The following is a 14,859-nucleotide window of genomic DNA, read 5'->3' as shown; positions in this document are numbered from 1 at the left end:
AGTGCGTCCAGACAGTAGTGCCCTTATACAGTACCCCCAGTAGTGCTCTTATTCAGTGCCCCTTATACAATACCTCCAGGAGCTCCCTTATGCAGTGCCCCTTATACAATACCCCAGTAGTGCCCCTTATGCAGTGCCCCCTATAGTGCCCTTATACAGTACCCCCAGTAGTGCTCTTATGCAATACCCCCAGTAGTGCCCCTTATACACTACCCCAGGAGCTCCCCTTATGCAGTGCCCCCAGTAGTGCCCCATATGCTGTGCCCCCAGTAGTGCCCCATATGCTGTGCCCCCTATATATTACCCCCAGTAGAGCCCCATATGCTGTGCCCCCAGTAGTGCTCTTATACAGTGCCCCTATACAGTACCCCCAGTAGTGTACCTATGCAGTGCCCTCTGAACACCCCCAATAATGCCCCTTATGCTGTGCCCCCTCCCCTGTGCAATACTACTTACCTTTCTTGACAATGTCCAGGCTGGCTTGCACTAGGGGTGCCCGGGCGTGCACCTCCTTCTTCTCCCTCCGGCGTGCCGCATGCGTGATGACATCACCACGGCCGGCGTCCAGAGCCACACATAGGCACAGAGAGATGCTCTGTGCTTTGTGCCTGTGTGTGGCTCTGCACCCCGGCTGCGGTGAGGGAATGAAGTGACCCCCGGCGGCGGCGTGCAGGGCCAGGCAATTTGGGATCGGCGGGGGTGTGGGTGGTGCCGGGGAAGGGGGTGTGCTGCTCTTTTTGGTGTCACCCCCTTGAAGGGTGACACCCGGTGCGGGTCGCACACCCCTTGTGATGCCACTGGGTTGGTGCAAATGTGGTGGATGGTGCCGGATAATATTTTCACTTCTACAATATTTGCACCCTCTAAGATGAAATGATCGCACACATACAATATATGCAGCCCAGCCCTGATGGCATGTATACTTGTGTATGTGTGATTGCTGATATGGAGGGTAGGATGCAGGGGCATATCTAGAATGGGTGCATATTTTTATACTTACCTCTCCGAAGTGCCACGTCGGCGGTATCAGCTCTGTAAAAATCCACTAGAAGCCATTTTCCTGGCATTTTGTGCATTTGACCTGTGCATGCGCATTAGACTCTGGGCACAGACTAGTGCCCAGAATCTACTGCTGTGGCACTACGCTCAGTGTGCTGCCGGACGCCGGAGAGAGAGTAGGGGCTCCCGGATGGAGACTGCACATGGGCCCCCTCCTCTCTTAATTCACCCCTGGTGGGATGACAGCTGCTGAACCTCAGAGCACGCTGCCGGCGTACCACAAACATAGAGGAGCAGTGGCCGACAGTACCACCACTTCAGCGGCTGGCGCTCAGTGTGGGGTCGCTTCCGCAAAAATATACAGAATGAGTGAGAGAGCGAGATTAAGTGGAGCAGTTGCCCAAAACAACCAATCAGTTTATAACTGACATTTATCTAGCACAGTCTGTGAAATGACAGTTAGAAGCTGATTGGTTGCTTTGGGCAAGTCCTCCATTTTATCTTTCTTCAAGGGGTTTCTAAGGGGTACTATGTACTAAGCCTTGCAGAGAAATAAAGTGGATGGAGAACAAGTACAAACCAATCAGCTAATAACTGTCACTTTACAGGCTGTGTTTGAAAAAAGACAGTTAGGAGCTGATTGGTTGGTACTTTTATCTCCATCCACTTTACCTCTCTCCAAAGCTTAGTACATAGACCCCTAAGCGTTGGGTTCTAAAACCGGCGCTCCCAATCGTGTTTATGCCTGAAAATCAAAAGGGCAATGATTTTACTAGCTAAACATGGCTTGTAAAAGCATTGCCCTTTTAAATTTCTCTGGGGGCAAAAGCGCCAGGTTTTAAACCCGACTCTTTAGTAAATAAACCCCCAAGGTTTGATATATCTACTGTACCCCATAGACCATCCATTGAAAATGTGCAGTTAAGTCCATGGAAATGCTTTGAGATGATTGAACGGCCATTTAAACCTTTCTATCCTAATAGTAAAACATCTCATGATCCGAATCAAATTCATTCATCAGTGAATCGGTATGAATCCATCAATCTGGGCAATTTGCATGAAGTTCCATCCACACATATCCGCCCACTTATCTCTGTATCACAATATTGTTTCGTTGAGACAAATAACAACTTATTTAAATGTTTAAGCTGCAAAATCGAACGTAGCCTTTTCGTTTTAACCTGAGCTTCGTATCCACCAAAATAGGGAAAAGGAGAAAAAAAAAATTATCATACAAATAAAAAAAAACATTTTAGTATACAATTCTCGTGCTAAGTGGAATATTTCTCTCCCAAGCAAGGCATTTCTGCAATACTACTAAAAATACAATGCTGAAATGAGGTTGATATATAATAGCATATTGACTTTTACAGATAACTCCCTGGAGAGGTTAGAGATGGTATTTTATATATTGTTTAAATCTGAATGCAGCCCTAATTCCCGAAAACAAATGGTTCTGTGTAACCTCAGAGTGAAGATTTGGTGTTAGGAGGTTTTAGCGCGGTTTTATTTCCCACAGGTAATAAGGTACACGACCCTATTCCGCTGTCAACATCAGAAAAATTTACCGTAAAATTGACTATATAAACGGATGCCGTGTGTTGCTGTGGGTTTTTTTTATTTATTTTTTTAACTTTTGAATGCCCTGTATTTTCCACAAAGCAGCGTAACACATTTCTAGCTCATCCGTAAGACTGTTTGGTTTCCCAGTTTCACAAGTTGTTTTACATCATTGCTAGTCTTGAATAAGAGGCGTTTGGAGTGTTTTTGCCTGATGTTCGATGTCCACCCAAAAAAAATGTAAAAGTGACCTTGTTTGTGCAGCTCCGCTCGGCATTTAGTATGCGCTTCCTGTAAATATGTAGTGTCAATTTTTATTCTGCGTGCAGCTGGCCGAGGGAAGAGACCGGCGCATTACAACGAGTTTCCCGCGGCTGCTGAAATCATCTTCTAGTTTTAAAATTCATAGCTTCCTAAATTGTAGCATTAAGGAGAATGAGAAGGAAATAATAGGAAGGGGAAAAAAAATAAATGCATAAATGTTCAGACCGTGTAAGATGTACGATCATTTCCAGCCCATCCATCTCTTCATCAGCTTAAAATGAAAGATTTTACTACATGTAGACATTTATAACTCCAGAAAATGCCCGATAGATAGATAGATAGATAGGTAGATAGATAGATAGATAGATAGATAGATAGATAGATAGATAGATAGATAGATAGGAGACAGATAGATAGATAGATAGATAGATAGCTAGCTATGAGAGATAGATAGATAGATAGATAGATAGATAGATAGATAGATAGATAGATAGATAGATAGATAGATAGATAGATAGATAGATAGATAGATATGAGAGAGGTAGATAGATATGAGATAGATAGATATATAGATAGAAAGATAGATATGAGTTATATAGATAGATAGATAGATAGATAGATAGATAGATAGATAGATAGATAGATAGATATGAGAGAGGTAGATAGATATGAGATAGATAGATAGATAGATAGATAGATAGATAGATATGAGAGAGGTAGATAGATATGAGATAGATAGATAGATAGATAGATAGATAGATAGATAGATATGAGAGAGGTAGATAGATATTAGATAGATAGATAGATAGATAGATACCGTATTTACTCGAGTATAAGTCGACCCGAATATAAGCCGAGGTACCTACTTTTACCACAAAAAACTGGGAAAACTTATTGACTCGAGTATAAGCCTAGGGTGGGAATTGGCAGCAGCTGGTAGTGCCCCCAGTAGTAATTCCCCCTGGTTGTGCCCCCAGTAGTAATCCCTCCTGGTAGTGCCCCCAGTGGTAATCCCCCCTTTCAGTGCCTCCAGTAGTAATCCCCCCCTGGTAGTACCCCCAGTGGTAATCCCCCCCTGGTAGTTCCCCCAGTGGTAATCCCCCCTTTTAGTGCCCCCTGTAGTAATCGCCCACTGGTAGTGACCCCTGTAGTAATCGCCCCCTGGTAGTGACCCCTGTAGTAATCGCCCCCTGGTAGTGACCCCTGTAGTAATCGCCCCCTGGTAGTGCCCCCTGTAGTAATCACCCCCCCCCCCCCCAGTAGAGAGAGACGTAATAAGAATAAAAAAAAATCACTTAACTGAAACCCCCGCTCCTGGTCCCGCCGCTAACAGCTCCTCCGGCTGCTTTGCATGAGAGAGACGTCATTACTGATGACGTCTCTCCCATTAGCCACTGCGGGAGCCGGGAGATGGCTCCCGCAGTGGGAGCAGCAGCAGCCGATGAGAGTCTGACAGACTCTCAGCGGCTGCTGATTACAGCAAACACACAGCTGCCGGCTCCGGCGGCTGTGTGTTTGTGCTGTGTAGCACTGACCGAACTCCATCCGGTCAGCGCTACACTTCACTCGAGTATAAGCCGAGGGGGTACTTTTTCAGCACAAAAAATGTACTGAAAAACTCGGCTTATACTCGAGTATATACGGTAGATAGATAGATAGATAGATAGATAGATAGATATGAGATTGATAGATAGATATGAGATAGATAGATAGATAGATAGATAGATAGATAGATAGATAGATAGGTAGATAGATAGATAGATAGATATGAGATTGATAGATAGATATGAGATAGATAGATAGATAGATAGATAGATAGATAGATAGATAGATAGATATGAGATTGATAGATAGATATGAGATAGATAGATAGATAGATAGATATGAGAGAGGTAGATAGATAGATATATCGATAGATAGAAAGATAGATATGAGATATATAGATAGATAGATAGATATGAGAGAGGTAGATAGATATGAGATAGATATATAGATGGATAGATATGAGATAGATAGATAGATAGATAGATAGATAGATAGATAGATAGATAGATAGATAGATAGATAGATAGATAGATAGATAGATAGATAGATATGAGACATACAACCATTTAGATAGGTGACAGATAAGATAGATAGAATATATATATATATATATATATATATATATATATAGAGAGAGAGAGAGAGAGAGAGAGAGAGAGAGTCAGGTGCATAAATATTGGGACATTGACAGAATTGTCATATTTTGGCCTCTATTCACCACCACAATGGCTTTGAAATGAAGCAAACAAGATGTGCTTTAACTGCAGACTTTCAGTTTTAATTTGAGGGTAATTACATCCAAATCAGATGAACGGTGTAGGAATTACAATGGTTTCTATATGTGCCTCCCACTTTTTAAGGGGCCAAAAGTAATGGGACAAACTAAACAATCCTAAATCTAACTTTCACTTTTTAATACTTTGTTGCAAATCCTTTGCAGGCAATTACAGCCTGAAGTCTGGAACGCATAGACATCACCAGACGCTGGATTTCATCCCTGGTGATGCTCTGCCAGGCCTCTACTGCAAATGTCTTCAGTTCCTGCTTGTTCTTGGGGCATTTTCCCTTCAGTTTTGTCTTCATCAAGTGAAATGCATGCTCAATCGGAGTCAGGTCAGGGGATTGACTTGGTCATTGCATAACATTCCACTTTTTAGCCTTAAAAAATTATTTAGTTGTTTTTGCAGTATGCTTCGGGTCATTGTCCATCTGCACTGTGAAGCGCCGTCCAATGAGTTCTGAAGCATTTGACTGAATATGAGCATATAATATTGACCGAAACACTTCAGAATTCATTCTACTGCTTTTGTCAGCAGTCACATCATCAATAAATACAAGGGCACCAGTTCCATTGGCAGCCATACATGCCCACGCCATGACACTACCACCACCATGTTTCACTGATGAGGTGGTATGTTTTGGATCATGAGCAGTTCCTTTCCTTCTCCATACTCTTCTCTTCCCATCACTCTGGTTTAAGTTGTTCTTTGTCTCATCTGTCCATAGGATGTTGTTCCAGAACTGTAATGGCTTTTTTAGATGTTGTTTGGCAAACTCTAATCTGGTCTTCCTGTTTTTGAGGCTCACCAATTATTTACATCTTGTGGTGAACCCTCTATATTCACTCTTGTGAAGTTTTCTCTTGATTGTTGACTTTGACACATATACACCTACCTCCTGGAGAGTGTTCTTGATTTGGCCAACTGCTGTGAAGGGGTTTTTCTTCACCAGGGAAATAATTCTTCTGTCATCCACCACAGTTTTTTCCGTGGTCTTCCGGGTCTTTCGGTGTTGCTGAGCTCTCCGGTGCGTTCTTTCTTTTTAAGAATGTTTCAAACAGTTGATCTGGCCACACCTAATGTTTTTGCTATCTCTCTGATGGGTTTGTTTCGATTTTTCAGCCTAATGATGGCTTGCTTCACTGAAAATGACAGCTCTTTGGATCTCATATTGAGAGTCGACAGCAACTGATTCCAAATGTAAATGTCACACTAAAGGCCCCCATACATCAGAGATTGATTGCAGCAATCGTGCAATTTGCAATCGATTGTGTATAAAAATCTTTATATTGTATATAAATATATCCATTTAGATAGGTGTGATATTAATGGATAGATAGATGGATAGATATGAGATAGATCGATCCATAGATAGATAGATAAGATATATAGCCATTTAGATAGGTGATAGATAGAGAATATATATAAATTTAAATAGGTATGAGATGGATGGATAGATAGATAGATTAGATATATAACCATTTAGATAGGTATGAGATATATAACCATTTAGATAGGTATGATTTAGATAGATAATATATATAGCCATTTAGATAGGTATGAGATGGATAGATAGATAGATTATATATACAGTATATATAGCCATTTATTTATTAACAGTTTCTTATATAGCACAACATATTCCGTTGCGCTTTACAATTGGAACATTAATAGAACAAAACTGGACAATAACAGACAGATATATAGGTAGGAAGGTCCTTCTCGCAAGCTTACAATCTATAGATAGGTATGAGATAGATTAAATATATAACCATTTAGATAGATATGAGATAGATATATGACCATTTAGATAGGTATGAGATAGATTAGATATATAACCATTTAGATAGGTGATAGATAGATTATATGGCTATATATATATATATATATATATATATATATATATATAGCCATATAGATAAGTATTAGGTAGATAGATTAGATAGATGGATAGATTAGATAAGATAGATAGATAGATAGATAGATAGATAGATAGATAGATGGAAAATATATAACCATTTAGATAGGTATGATAGATAGATGAGATGTAAAGCCATTTACATAGGTATGAGAAAGATAGATTAGATATATAACCATTTAGATAGATAGATAGATAGATAGATAGATAGATAGATAGATAGATAGATAGATAGATAGATAGATGGATTAGATATATAACCATTTAGATAGGTATGAGATAGATAGATTAGATATATAACCATTTAGATAGATAGATAGATAGATAGATAGATAGATAGATAGATAGATAGATAGATAAAGATATATAGCCATTTAGATATGTCAGGATCTGCAGCTTCCAGCCTAAAGCACTGCATTAATTACTGCCTGTCTGTGTGCAGTGTCAGGTGCATGCTAATTTATTCCCCTGTCTGTGCACAGCTGCACACTGGTCTATCATTAAGGGAGACTTGCTCTGTTTGGGCCTTGTTCCTGTTAAATTCCAGCCAGTCCATCACTACATGCAGGTGATAGAAGTTTTTTCATACTTCCGGTTCCTGTCTCCTGCTTGTCAGTCGAGTTCCTGAGTCAGTCTAGCTGTGTTTGGTGTGTGCCGTTTACTCCATCCAGGCGGCTCCACCTGTATCCCATCCACACGTGCTACTTGTACCATCTGGGCAACACGGAGCACTTCCTATCCCAGAAGCACCTGTCACCATCCGGTGGCCAGTGTCATCCCGGCGGCACTGGTAGCAGCTCTGCGTTCCAGGTGCACAACTTAGCACCCATTGCCAGTGTCATCCCGGCGACACTCGTAGCAACTCTGCGTTCTCTGTTGCATACCTCACCTGAGTGTCATCAGCCCAAAGGCTGCAACGGTCCTGGGGCCCCAGGTCACAATCAGCCCTCAAGGCTGCTGCAACAGCCCAAAGGCTGCTTCACACCATCAGTCCCTTGGCCACAACCAGCCCCCAAGGCTGCTCCTACAGCCCACAGGCTGTGTCACACCTCTTGCCCATGGCACAACTATGGTTACTAGGTTACATTTCAGCCCTCAAGGCTGTCATCAGTTGGCTCTACATTTATACCATCGATTCCCTCCAGGAATCATAACAAGATATGTATGAGATAGATAGATTAGATAATCTGTCTGTTTGTTCCAAGTTGGCTCAAAATTGACTGAATCGATTTTCTTGCATCATTTTGTATTGGAAACTGCATCAAATTAAACCTGAACAATAACAAAAACAAAATGTATTGACATCATCAATGCAAGAGATAGGAGCACCACCAGGTGCATGCCCGCCCAGTAAGGGATGCGGGGGACAGGTGCTTTGGGCCCGCGGTCACTTTAATAGGGCTACATAGCAGTCTGTGCACAGGGCACACAGTGACATTGGTGTGAGGTGAGTGAATAGAATAGGCTACATAGCATTCTCTGCACAGGGAACACAGTGACATTGGTGTGAGTGGTGGGTGAATAGGATAGGCTACATAGCATTCTCTGCATAGGACACACATTGACATTGATGTGAGAGGTGGGTGAATAGGATAGGCTATATAGCATTCTGTGCACAGGGCACACAGTGACATTGGTGTGAGTGGTGGGTGAATAGGAGAGGCTACATAGCATTCTCTGCACAGGGCACACAGTGACATAGGTGTGAGTGGTGGGTGAATAGGATAGGCTACATAGCAGTCTGTGCACAGGGCACACAGTAACATTGGTGTGAGCGGTGGGTGAATAGGATAGGTTACATAGCAGTCTGTGCACAGGGCACACAGTGACATTGGTGTGAGAGGTGGGTGAATAGAATAGGCTACATAGCAGTCTGTGCACAGGGCACACAGTGACATTGGTGTGAGTGGTGGATGAATAGGATAGGGCTACATAGCAGTCTGTGCACAGGGCACACAGTGACATTGGTGTGAGTGGTGGATGAATAGGATAGGCTACATAGCAGTCTGTGCACAGGGCACACAGTGACATTGGTGTGAGTGGTGGATGAATAGGATAGGCTACATAGCAGTCTGTGCACAGGGCACACAGTGACATTGGTGGGAGTGCTGGGTGAATAGGATAGGCTACATAGCAGTCTGAGCACACTGCACACAGTGACATAGGTGTGAGTGGTGGGTGAATAGGATAGGCTACATAGCAGTCTGAGCACAGGGCACACAGTGACATAGATGTGAGTGGTGGGTTAATAGGTGAGGTGACGTAGCAGTCTGCACAGGGCACACAGTGACATTGGTGTGAATGCTGGGTGAATAGGATAGGCTACATAGCAGTCTGTGCACAGGGCACACAGTGACATTGGTGTGAGTGGTGGGTGAATAGGATAGGCTACGTAGCAGTCTGAGCACAAGGCACGCAGTGACATAGGTGTGAGTGGTGGGTGAATAGGATAGGCTACATAGCAGTCTGTGCACAGGGCACACAGTGACATTGGTGGGAGTGGTGGGTGAATAGGATAGGCTACATAGCAGTCTGTGCACAGGGCACACAGTGACATTGGTGGGAGTGCTGGGTGAATAGGATAGGCTACATAGCAGTCTGTGCACAGGGCACACAGTGACATTGGTGTGAGAGGTGGGTGAATAGGAGAGGGTTCATAGCATTATGTGCACAAGGCACACAGTTACATTGGTGTGAGTGGTGGGTGAATAGGATAGGCTACATAGCAGTCTGTGCACAGGGCACACAGTGACATTGGTGTGAGTGGTGGGTGAATACGATAGGCTACATAGCAGTCTGTGCACAGGGCACACAGTGACATTGGTGTGAGTGGTGGGTGAATAGGATAGGTTACATAGCAGTCTGTGCACAGGGCACACAGTGACATTGGTGTGAGAGGTGGGTGAATAGAATAGGCTACATAGCAGTCTGTGCACAGGGCACACAGTGACATTGGTGTGAGTGGTGGATAAATAGGATAGGGCTACATAGCAGTCTGTGCACAGGGCACACAGTGACATTGGTGTGAGTGGTGGGTGAATAGGATAGGTTACATAGCAGTCTGTGCACAGGGCACACAGTGACATTGGTGTGAGTGGTGGATGAATAGGATAGGCTACATAGCAGTCTGTGCACAGGGCACACAGTGACATTGGTGTGAGAGGTGGGTGAATAGGAGAGGCTACATAGCAGTCTGTGCACAGGGCACACAGTGACATTGGTGTGAGAGGTGAGTGAATAGGATAGGCTACATAGCAGTCTGAGCACACGGCACACAGTGACATAGGTGTGAGTGGTGGGTGAATAGGATAGGCTACATAGCAGTCTGAGCACAGGGCACACAGTGACATAGGTGTGAGTGGTGGGTGAATAGGATAGGCTACATAGCAGTCTGAGCACAGGGCATGCAGTGACATAGGTGTGAGTGGTGGGTGAATAGGATAGGCTACATAGCAGTCTCAGCACAGGGCACACAGTGACATTGGTGTGAGTGGTGGGTGAATACGATAGGCTACATAACAGTCTGAGCACAGGGCACGCAGTGACATAGGTGTGAGTGGTGGGTGAATAGAACAGGCTACATAGCAGTCTGAGCACAGGGCATGCAGTGACATAGGTGTGAGTGGTGGGTGAATAGGATAGGCTACATAGCAGTCTGAGCACAGGGCACACAGTGACATTGGTGTGAGTGGTGGGTGAATAGGATAGGCTACATAACAGTCTGAGCACAGGGCACGCAGTGACATAGGTGTGAGTGGTGGGTGAATAGAACAGGCTACATAGCAGTCTGAGCACAGGGCATGCAGTGACATAGGTGTGAGTGGTGGGTGAATAGGATAGGCGACATAGCAGTCAGTGCACAGTGCACACAGTGACATAGGTGTGAGTGGTGGGTGAATAGGAGAGGTTACATAGCAGTCTGTGCACAGGGCACACAGTGCCATTGGTGTGAGGTGGGTGAATAGGATAGGCTACATAGCAGTCTGTGCACAGGGCACACAGTGACGTTGGTGTGAGTGGTGGGTGAATAGGATAGGGTTACATAGCAGTCTGTGCACAGGGCACACAGTGACATAGGTGTGAGAGGTGGGTGAATAGAATAGGCTACATAGCAGTCTGTGTACAGGGCACACAGTGACATTGGTGTGAGTGGTGGATAAATAGGATAGGGCTACATAGCAGTCTGTGCACAGGGCACACAGTGACATTGGTGTGAGTGGTGGGTGAATAGGATAGGTTACATAGCAGTCTGTGCACAGGGCACACAGTGACATTGGTGTGAGTGGTGGATGAATAGGATAGGCTACATAGCAGTCTGTGCACAGGGCACACAGTGACATTGGTGTGAGAGGTGGGTGAATAGGAGAGGCTACATAGCAGTCTGTGCACAGGGCACACAGTGACATTGGTGTGAGAGGTGAGTGAATAGGATAGGCTACATAGCAGTCTGAGCACACTGCACACAGTGACATAGGTGTGAGTGGTGGGTGAATAGGATAGGCTACATAGCAGTCTGAGCACAGGGCACACAGTGACATAGGTGTGAGTGGTGGGTGAATAGGATAGGCTACATAGCAGTCTGAGCACAGGGCACGCAGTGACATAGGTGTGAGTGGTGGGTGAATAGGATAGGCTACATAGCAGTCTCAGCACAGGGCACACAGTGACATTGGTGTGAGTGGTGGGTGAATAGGATAGGCTACATAACAGTCTGAGCACAGGGCACGCAGTGACATAGGTGTGAGTGGTGGGTGAATAGAACAGGTTACATAGCAGTCTGAGCACAGGGCATGCAGTGACATAGGTGTGAGTGGTGGGTGAATAGGATAGGCTACATAGCAGTCTGAGCACAGGGCACACAGTGACATTGGTGTGAGTGGTGGGTGAATAGGATAGGCTACATAACAGTCTGAGCACAGGGCACGCAGTGACATAGGTGTGAGTGGTGGGTGAATAGAACAGGCTACATAGCAGTCTGAGCACAGGGCATGCAGTGACATAGGTGTGAGTGGTGGGTGAATAGGATAGGCGACATAGCAGTCAGTGCACAGTGCACACAGTGACATAGGTGTGAGTGGTGGGTGAATAGGAGAGGTTACATAGCAGTCTGTGCACAGGGCACACAGTGCCATTGGTGTGAGGTGGGTGAATAGGATAGGCTACGTAGCAGTCTGTGCACAGGGCACACAGTGACGTTGGTGTGAGTGGTGGGTGAATAGGATAGGGTTACATAGCAGTCTGTGCACAGGGCACACAATGACATAGGTGTGAGTGGTGAGTTAATAGGAGAGGCTACATAGCTGTCTGTGCACAGGGCACACAGTGACATTGGTGTGAGTGGTGGGTGAATAGGAGAGGCTACATAGCAGTCTGTGCACAGGGCACACAGTGACATTGGTGTGAGTGGTGGGTGAATAGGAGAGGCTACATAGCAGTCTGTGCGCAGGGCACACAGTGACATTGGTGTGAGTGGTGGATGCATGGGAGAGGCTACATAGCAGTCTGTGCACAGGGCACACAGTGACATTGGTGTGAGTGGTGGATGCATAGGAGAGGCTACATAGCAGTCTGTGCACAGGGCACACAGTGACATTGGTGTGAGAGGTGGGTGAATAGGAGAGGTTACATAGCAGTCTGTGCACAGGGCACACAGTGACATTGGTGTGAGAGGTTGGTGAATTGGATAGGCTACATAGCAGTCAGTGCACAGGACACACAGTGACACTGGTGTGAGTGGTGGGTGAAGGTGCTGCTGCCACCAGTCTGTATAGTGCTGCTGGTCACTTGGACTACTCCTGCGACAGGGCCCCTATGCAAACCAATATAACTACAACACTTCAAATAAAAAACAATGTTGGAAGCTGCAGTCTGAGCACAAGGCGCGCAGTGACATAGGTGTGAATGGTGGGTGAATAGGATAGGCTACATAACAGTCTGAGCACAGGGCATGCAGTGACTTAGGTGTGAGTGGTGGGTGAATAGGATAGGCTACATAGCAGTCTGTGCACAGGGCACACAGTAACATTGGTGTGAGGTGGGTGAATAGGATAGGCTACATAGCAGTCTGTGCACAGGGCACACAGTAACATTGGTGTGAGTGGTGGATGAATAGGATAGGCGACATAGCAGTCAGTGCACAGTGCACACAGTGACATTGGTGTGAGTGGTGGGTGAATAGGAGGCTACATAGCAGTCTGTGCACAGGGCACACAGTGACATTGGTGTGAGTGGTGGGTGAATAGGAGAGGCTGCATAGCAGTCTGTGCGCAGGGCACACAGTGACATTGGTGTGAGTGGTGGATGAATAGGAGAGGCTACATAGCAGTCTGTGCACAGGGCACACAGTGACATTAGTGTGAGAGGTGGGTGAATAGGAGAGGTTACATAGCAGTCTGTGCACAGGGCACACAGTGACATTGGTGTGAGAGGTGGGTGAATTGGATAGGCTACATAGCAGTCGGTGCACAGGGCACACAGTGACACTGGTGTGAGTGGTGGGTGAAGGTGCTGCTGCCACCAGTCTGTATAGTGCTGCTGGTCACTTGGACTACTCCTGCGACAGGGCCCCTATGCAAACCAATATAACTACAACACTTCAAATAAAAAACAATGTTGGAAGCTGCGGTTTCATCGGGGGCGAAGCCAGAGGCAACAACTAGTGTATCTCTATAATTGTGATAAATATTCAGTTGGCATCTATTCAATACAGAGAGCCTTCTAGTGACGCAGTACAATAAAGAACGCATTCTAGTTATCCCTGCACAAAACAGAGGGTATACTAGTTATCAACATAAACGCAAAGAGGCAGATTGAATTGAACGTGCGCTGTGAGTTTTTGTGCCTATTACAGTCGCAGATTCTGCTCATTCCCCATTGGCTGCTAGCAAACTCTTCCTCTTCCAGTTAATCCGCGTAAATAACCAAAATGGGTCCTGGCAGCTTCTGTGTCCAATTGAGGGCCTGATTCAGTAAGGAACGCAGTTGCTTATATGCACGCAATCGGACGATTGTTGCGTTCTGCGAAATTCCTATGCATCACAGTGCACGGACTAGCTACTGCGATCGGGACTATGAAGACCTATTGCACAGTGATTGACAGCAGTGCTGGTTGTGGGTGGTGATGGGGGGTGGTCGGAGAAACGCAGGCTTTCCAGTGCGTTTAAACACTGTTGCAGGGGCGTGCATAAATGATCCACTGCAATACCATACACAGACTGAGGCCTCATAGCATGTGCTGAAGTTAGCAATTTCTGAATGATGTCCTACCTGCCTTAACTGTGCATATGGGTCTGATGGTACTTGATTGTACCAATGATTTCGCAGTCTTGCCAACCATGAAGTGGGCGTCCATATGTAGTGGCGCGGCGGCATAGTTTTAAAGTATTGTTGCAGGTACAGTTTAGTGTGCTTGGGGACATCCCCCTGTCTGTTTTTATTTTGTCTAATTTAATCTTCCCCACAGAGTTTGCTAATTATTCCAGCACTATATATAGGGAATTCTAATGACTTCTGTCCAATACAGAGAACATTCTAGGGATCCTGTACAGTACAGAGTGTATTCTAGTGATGCATTCACAATACAGAGAACATTCTAGGGATCCTGTACAAGATAGAGTGTATTCTAGTGACACATTCATAATGCAGAGGACATTCAATTGACACCTGTTCAATAAAGGAGCATTCTAGTATCCGTTGTACAATTTAAAAAAAAAAAAAGAATGTCCTGCCAGGATTGGAGAATGCTAGGATTGGTAGCACAGCCATGGGGTACATGGCATGTTGCTTTTTTGCAGT

The sequence above is a fragment of the Taudactylus pleione genome, unplaced genomic scaffold, assembly GCF_031769625.1.
Source record: "Taudactylus pleione unplaced genomic scaffold, aTauple2 ptg000135l, whole genome shotgun sequence".
Taxonomy (NCBI): Eukaryota; Metazoa; Chordata; class Amphibia; order Anura; family Myobatrachidae; genus Taudactylus; species Taudactylus pleione.
Note: the sequence above shows the minus strand (reverse complement) of the source record.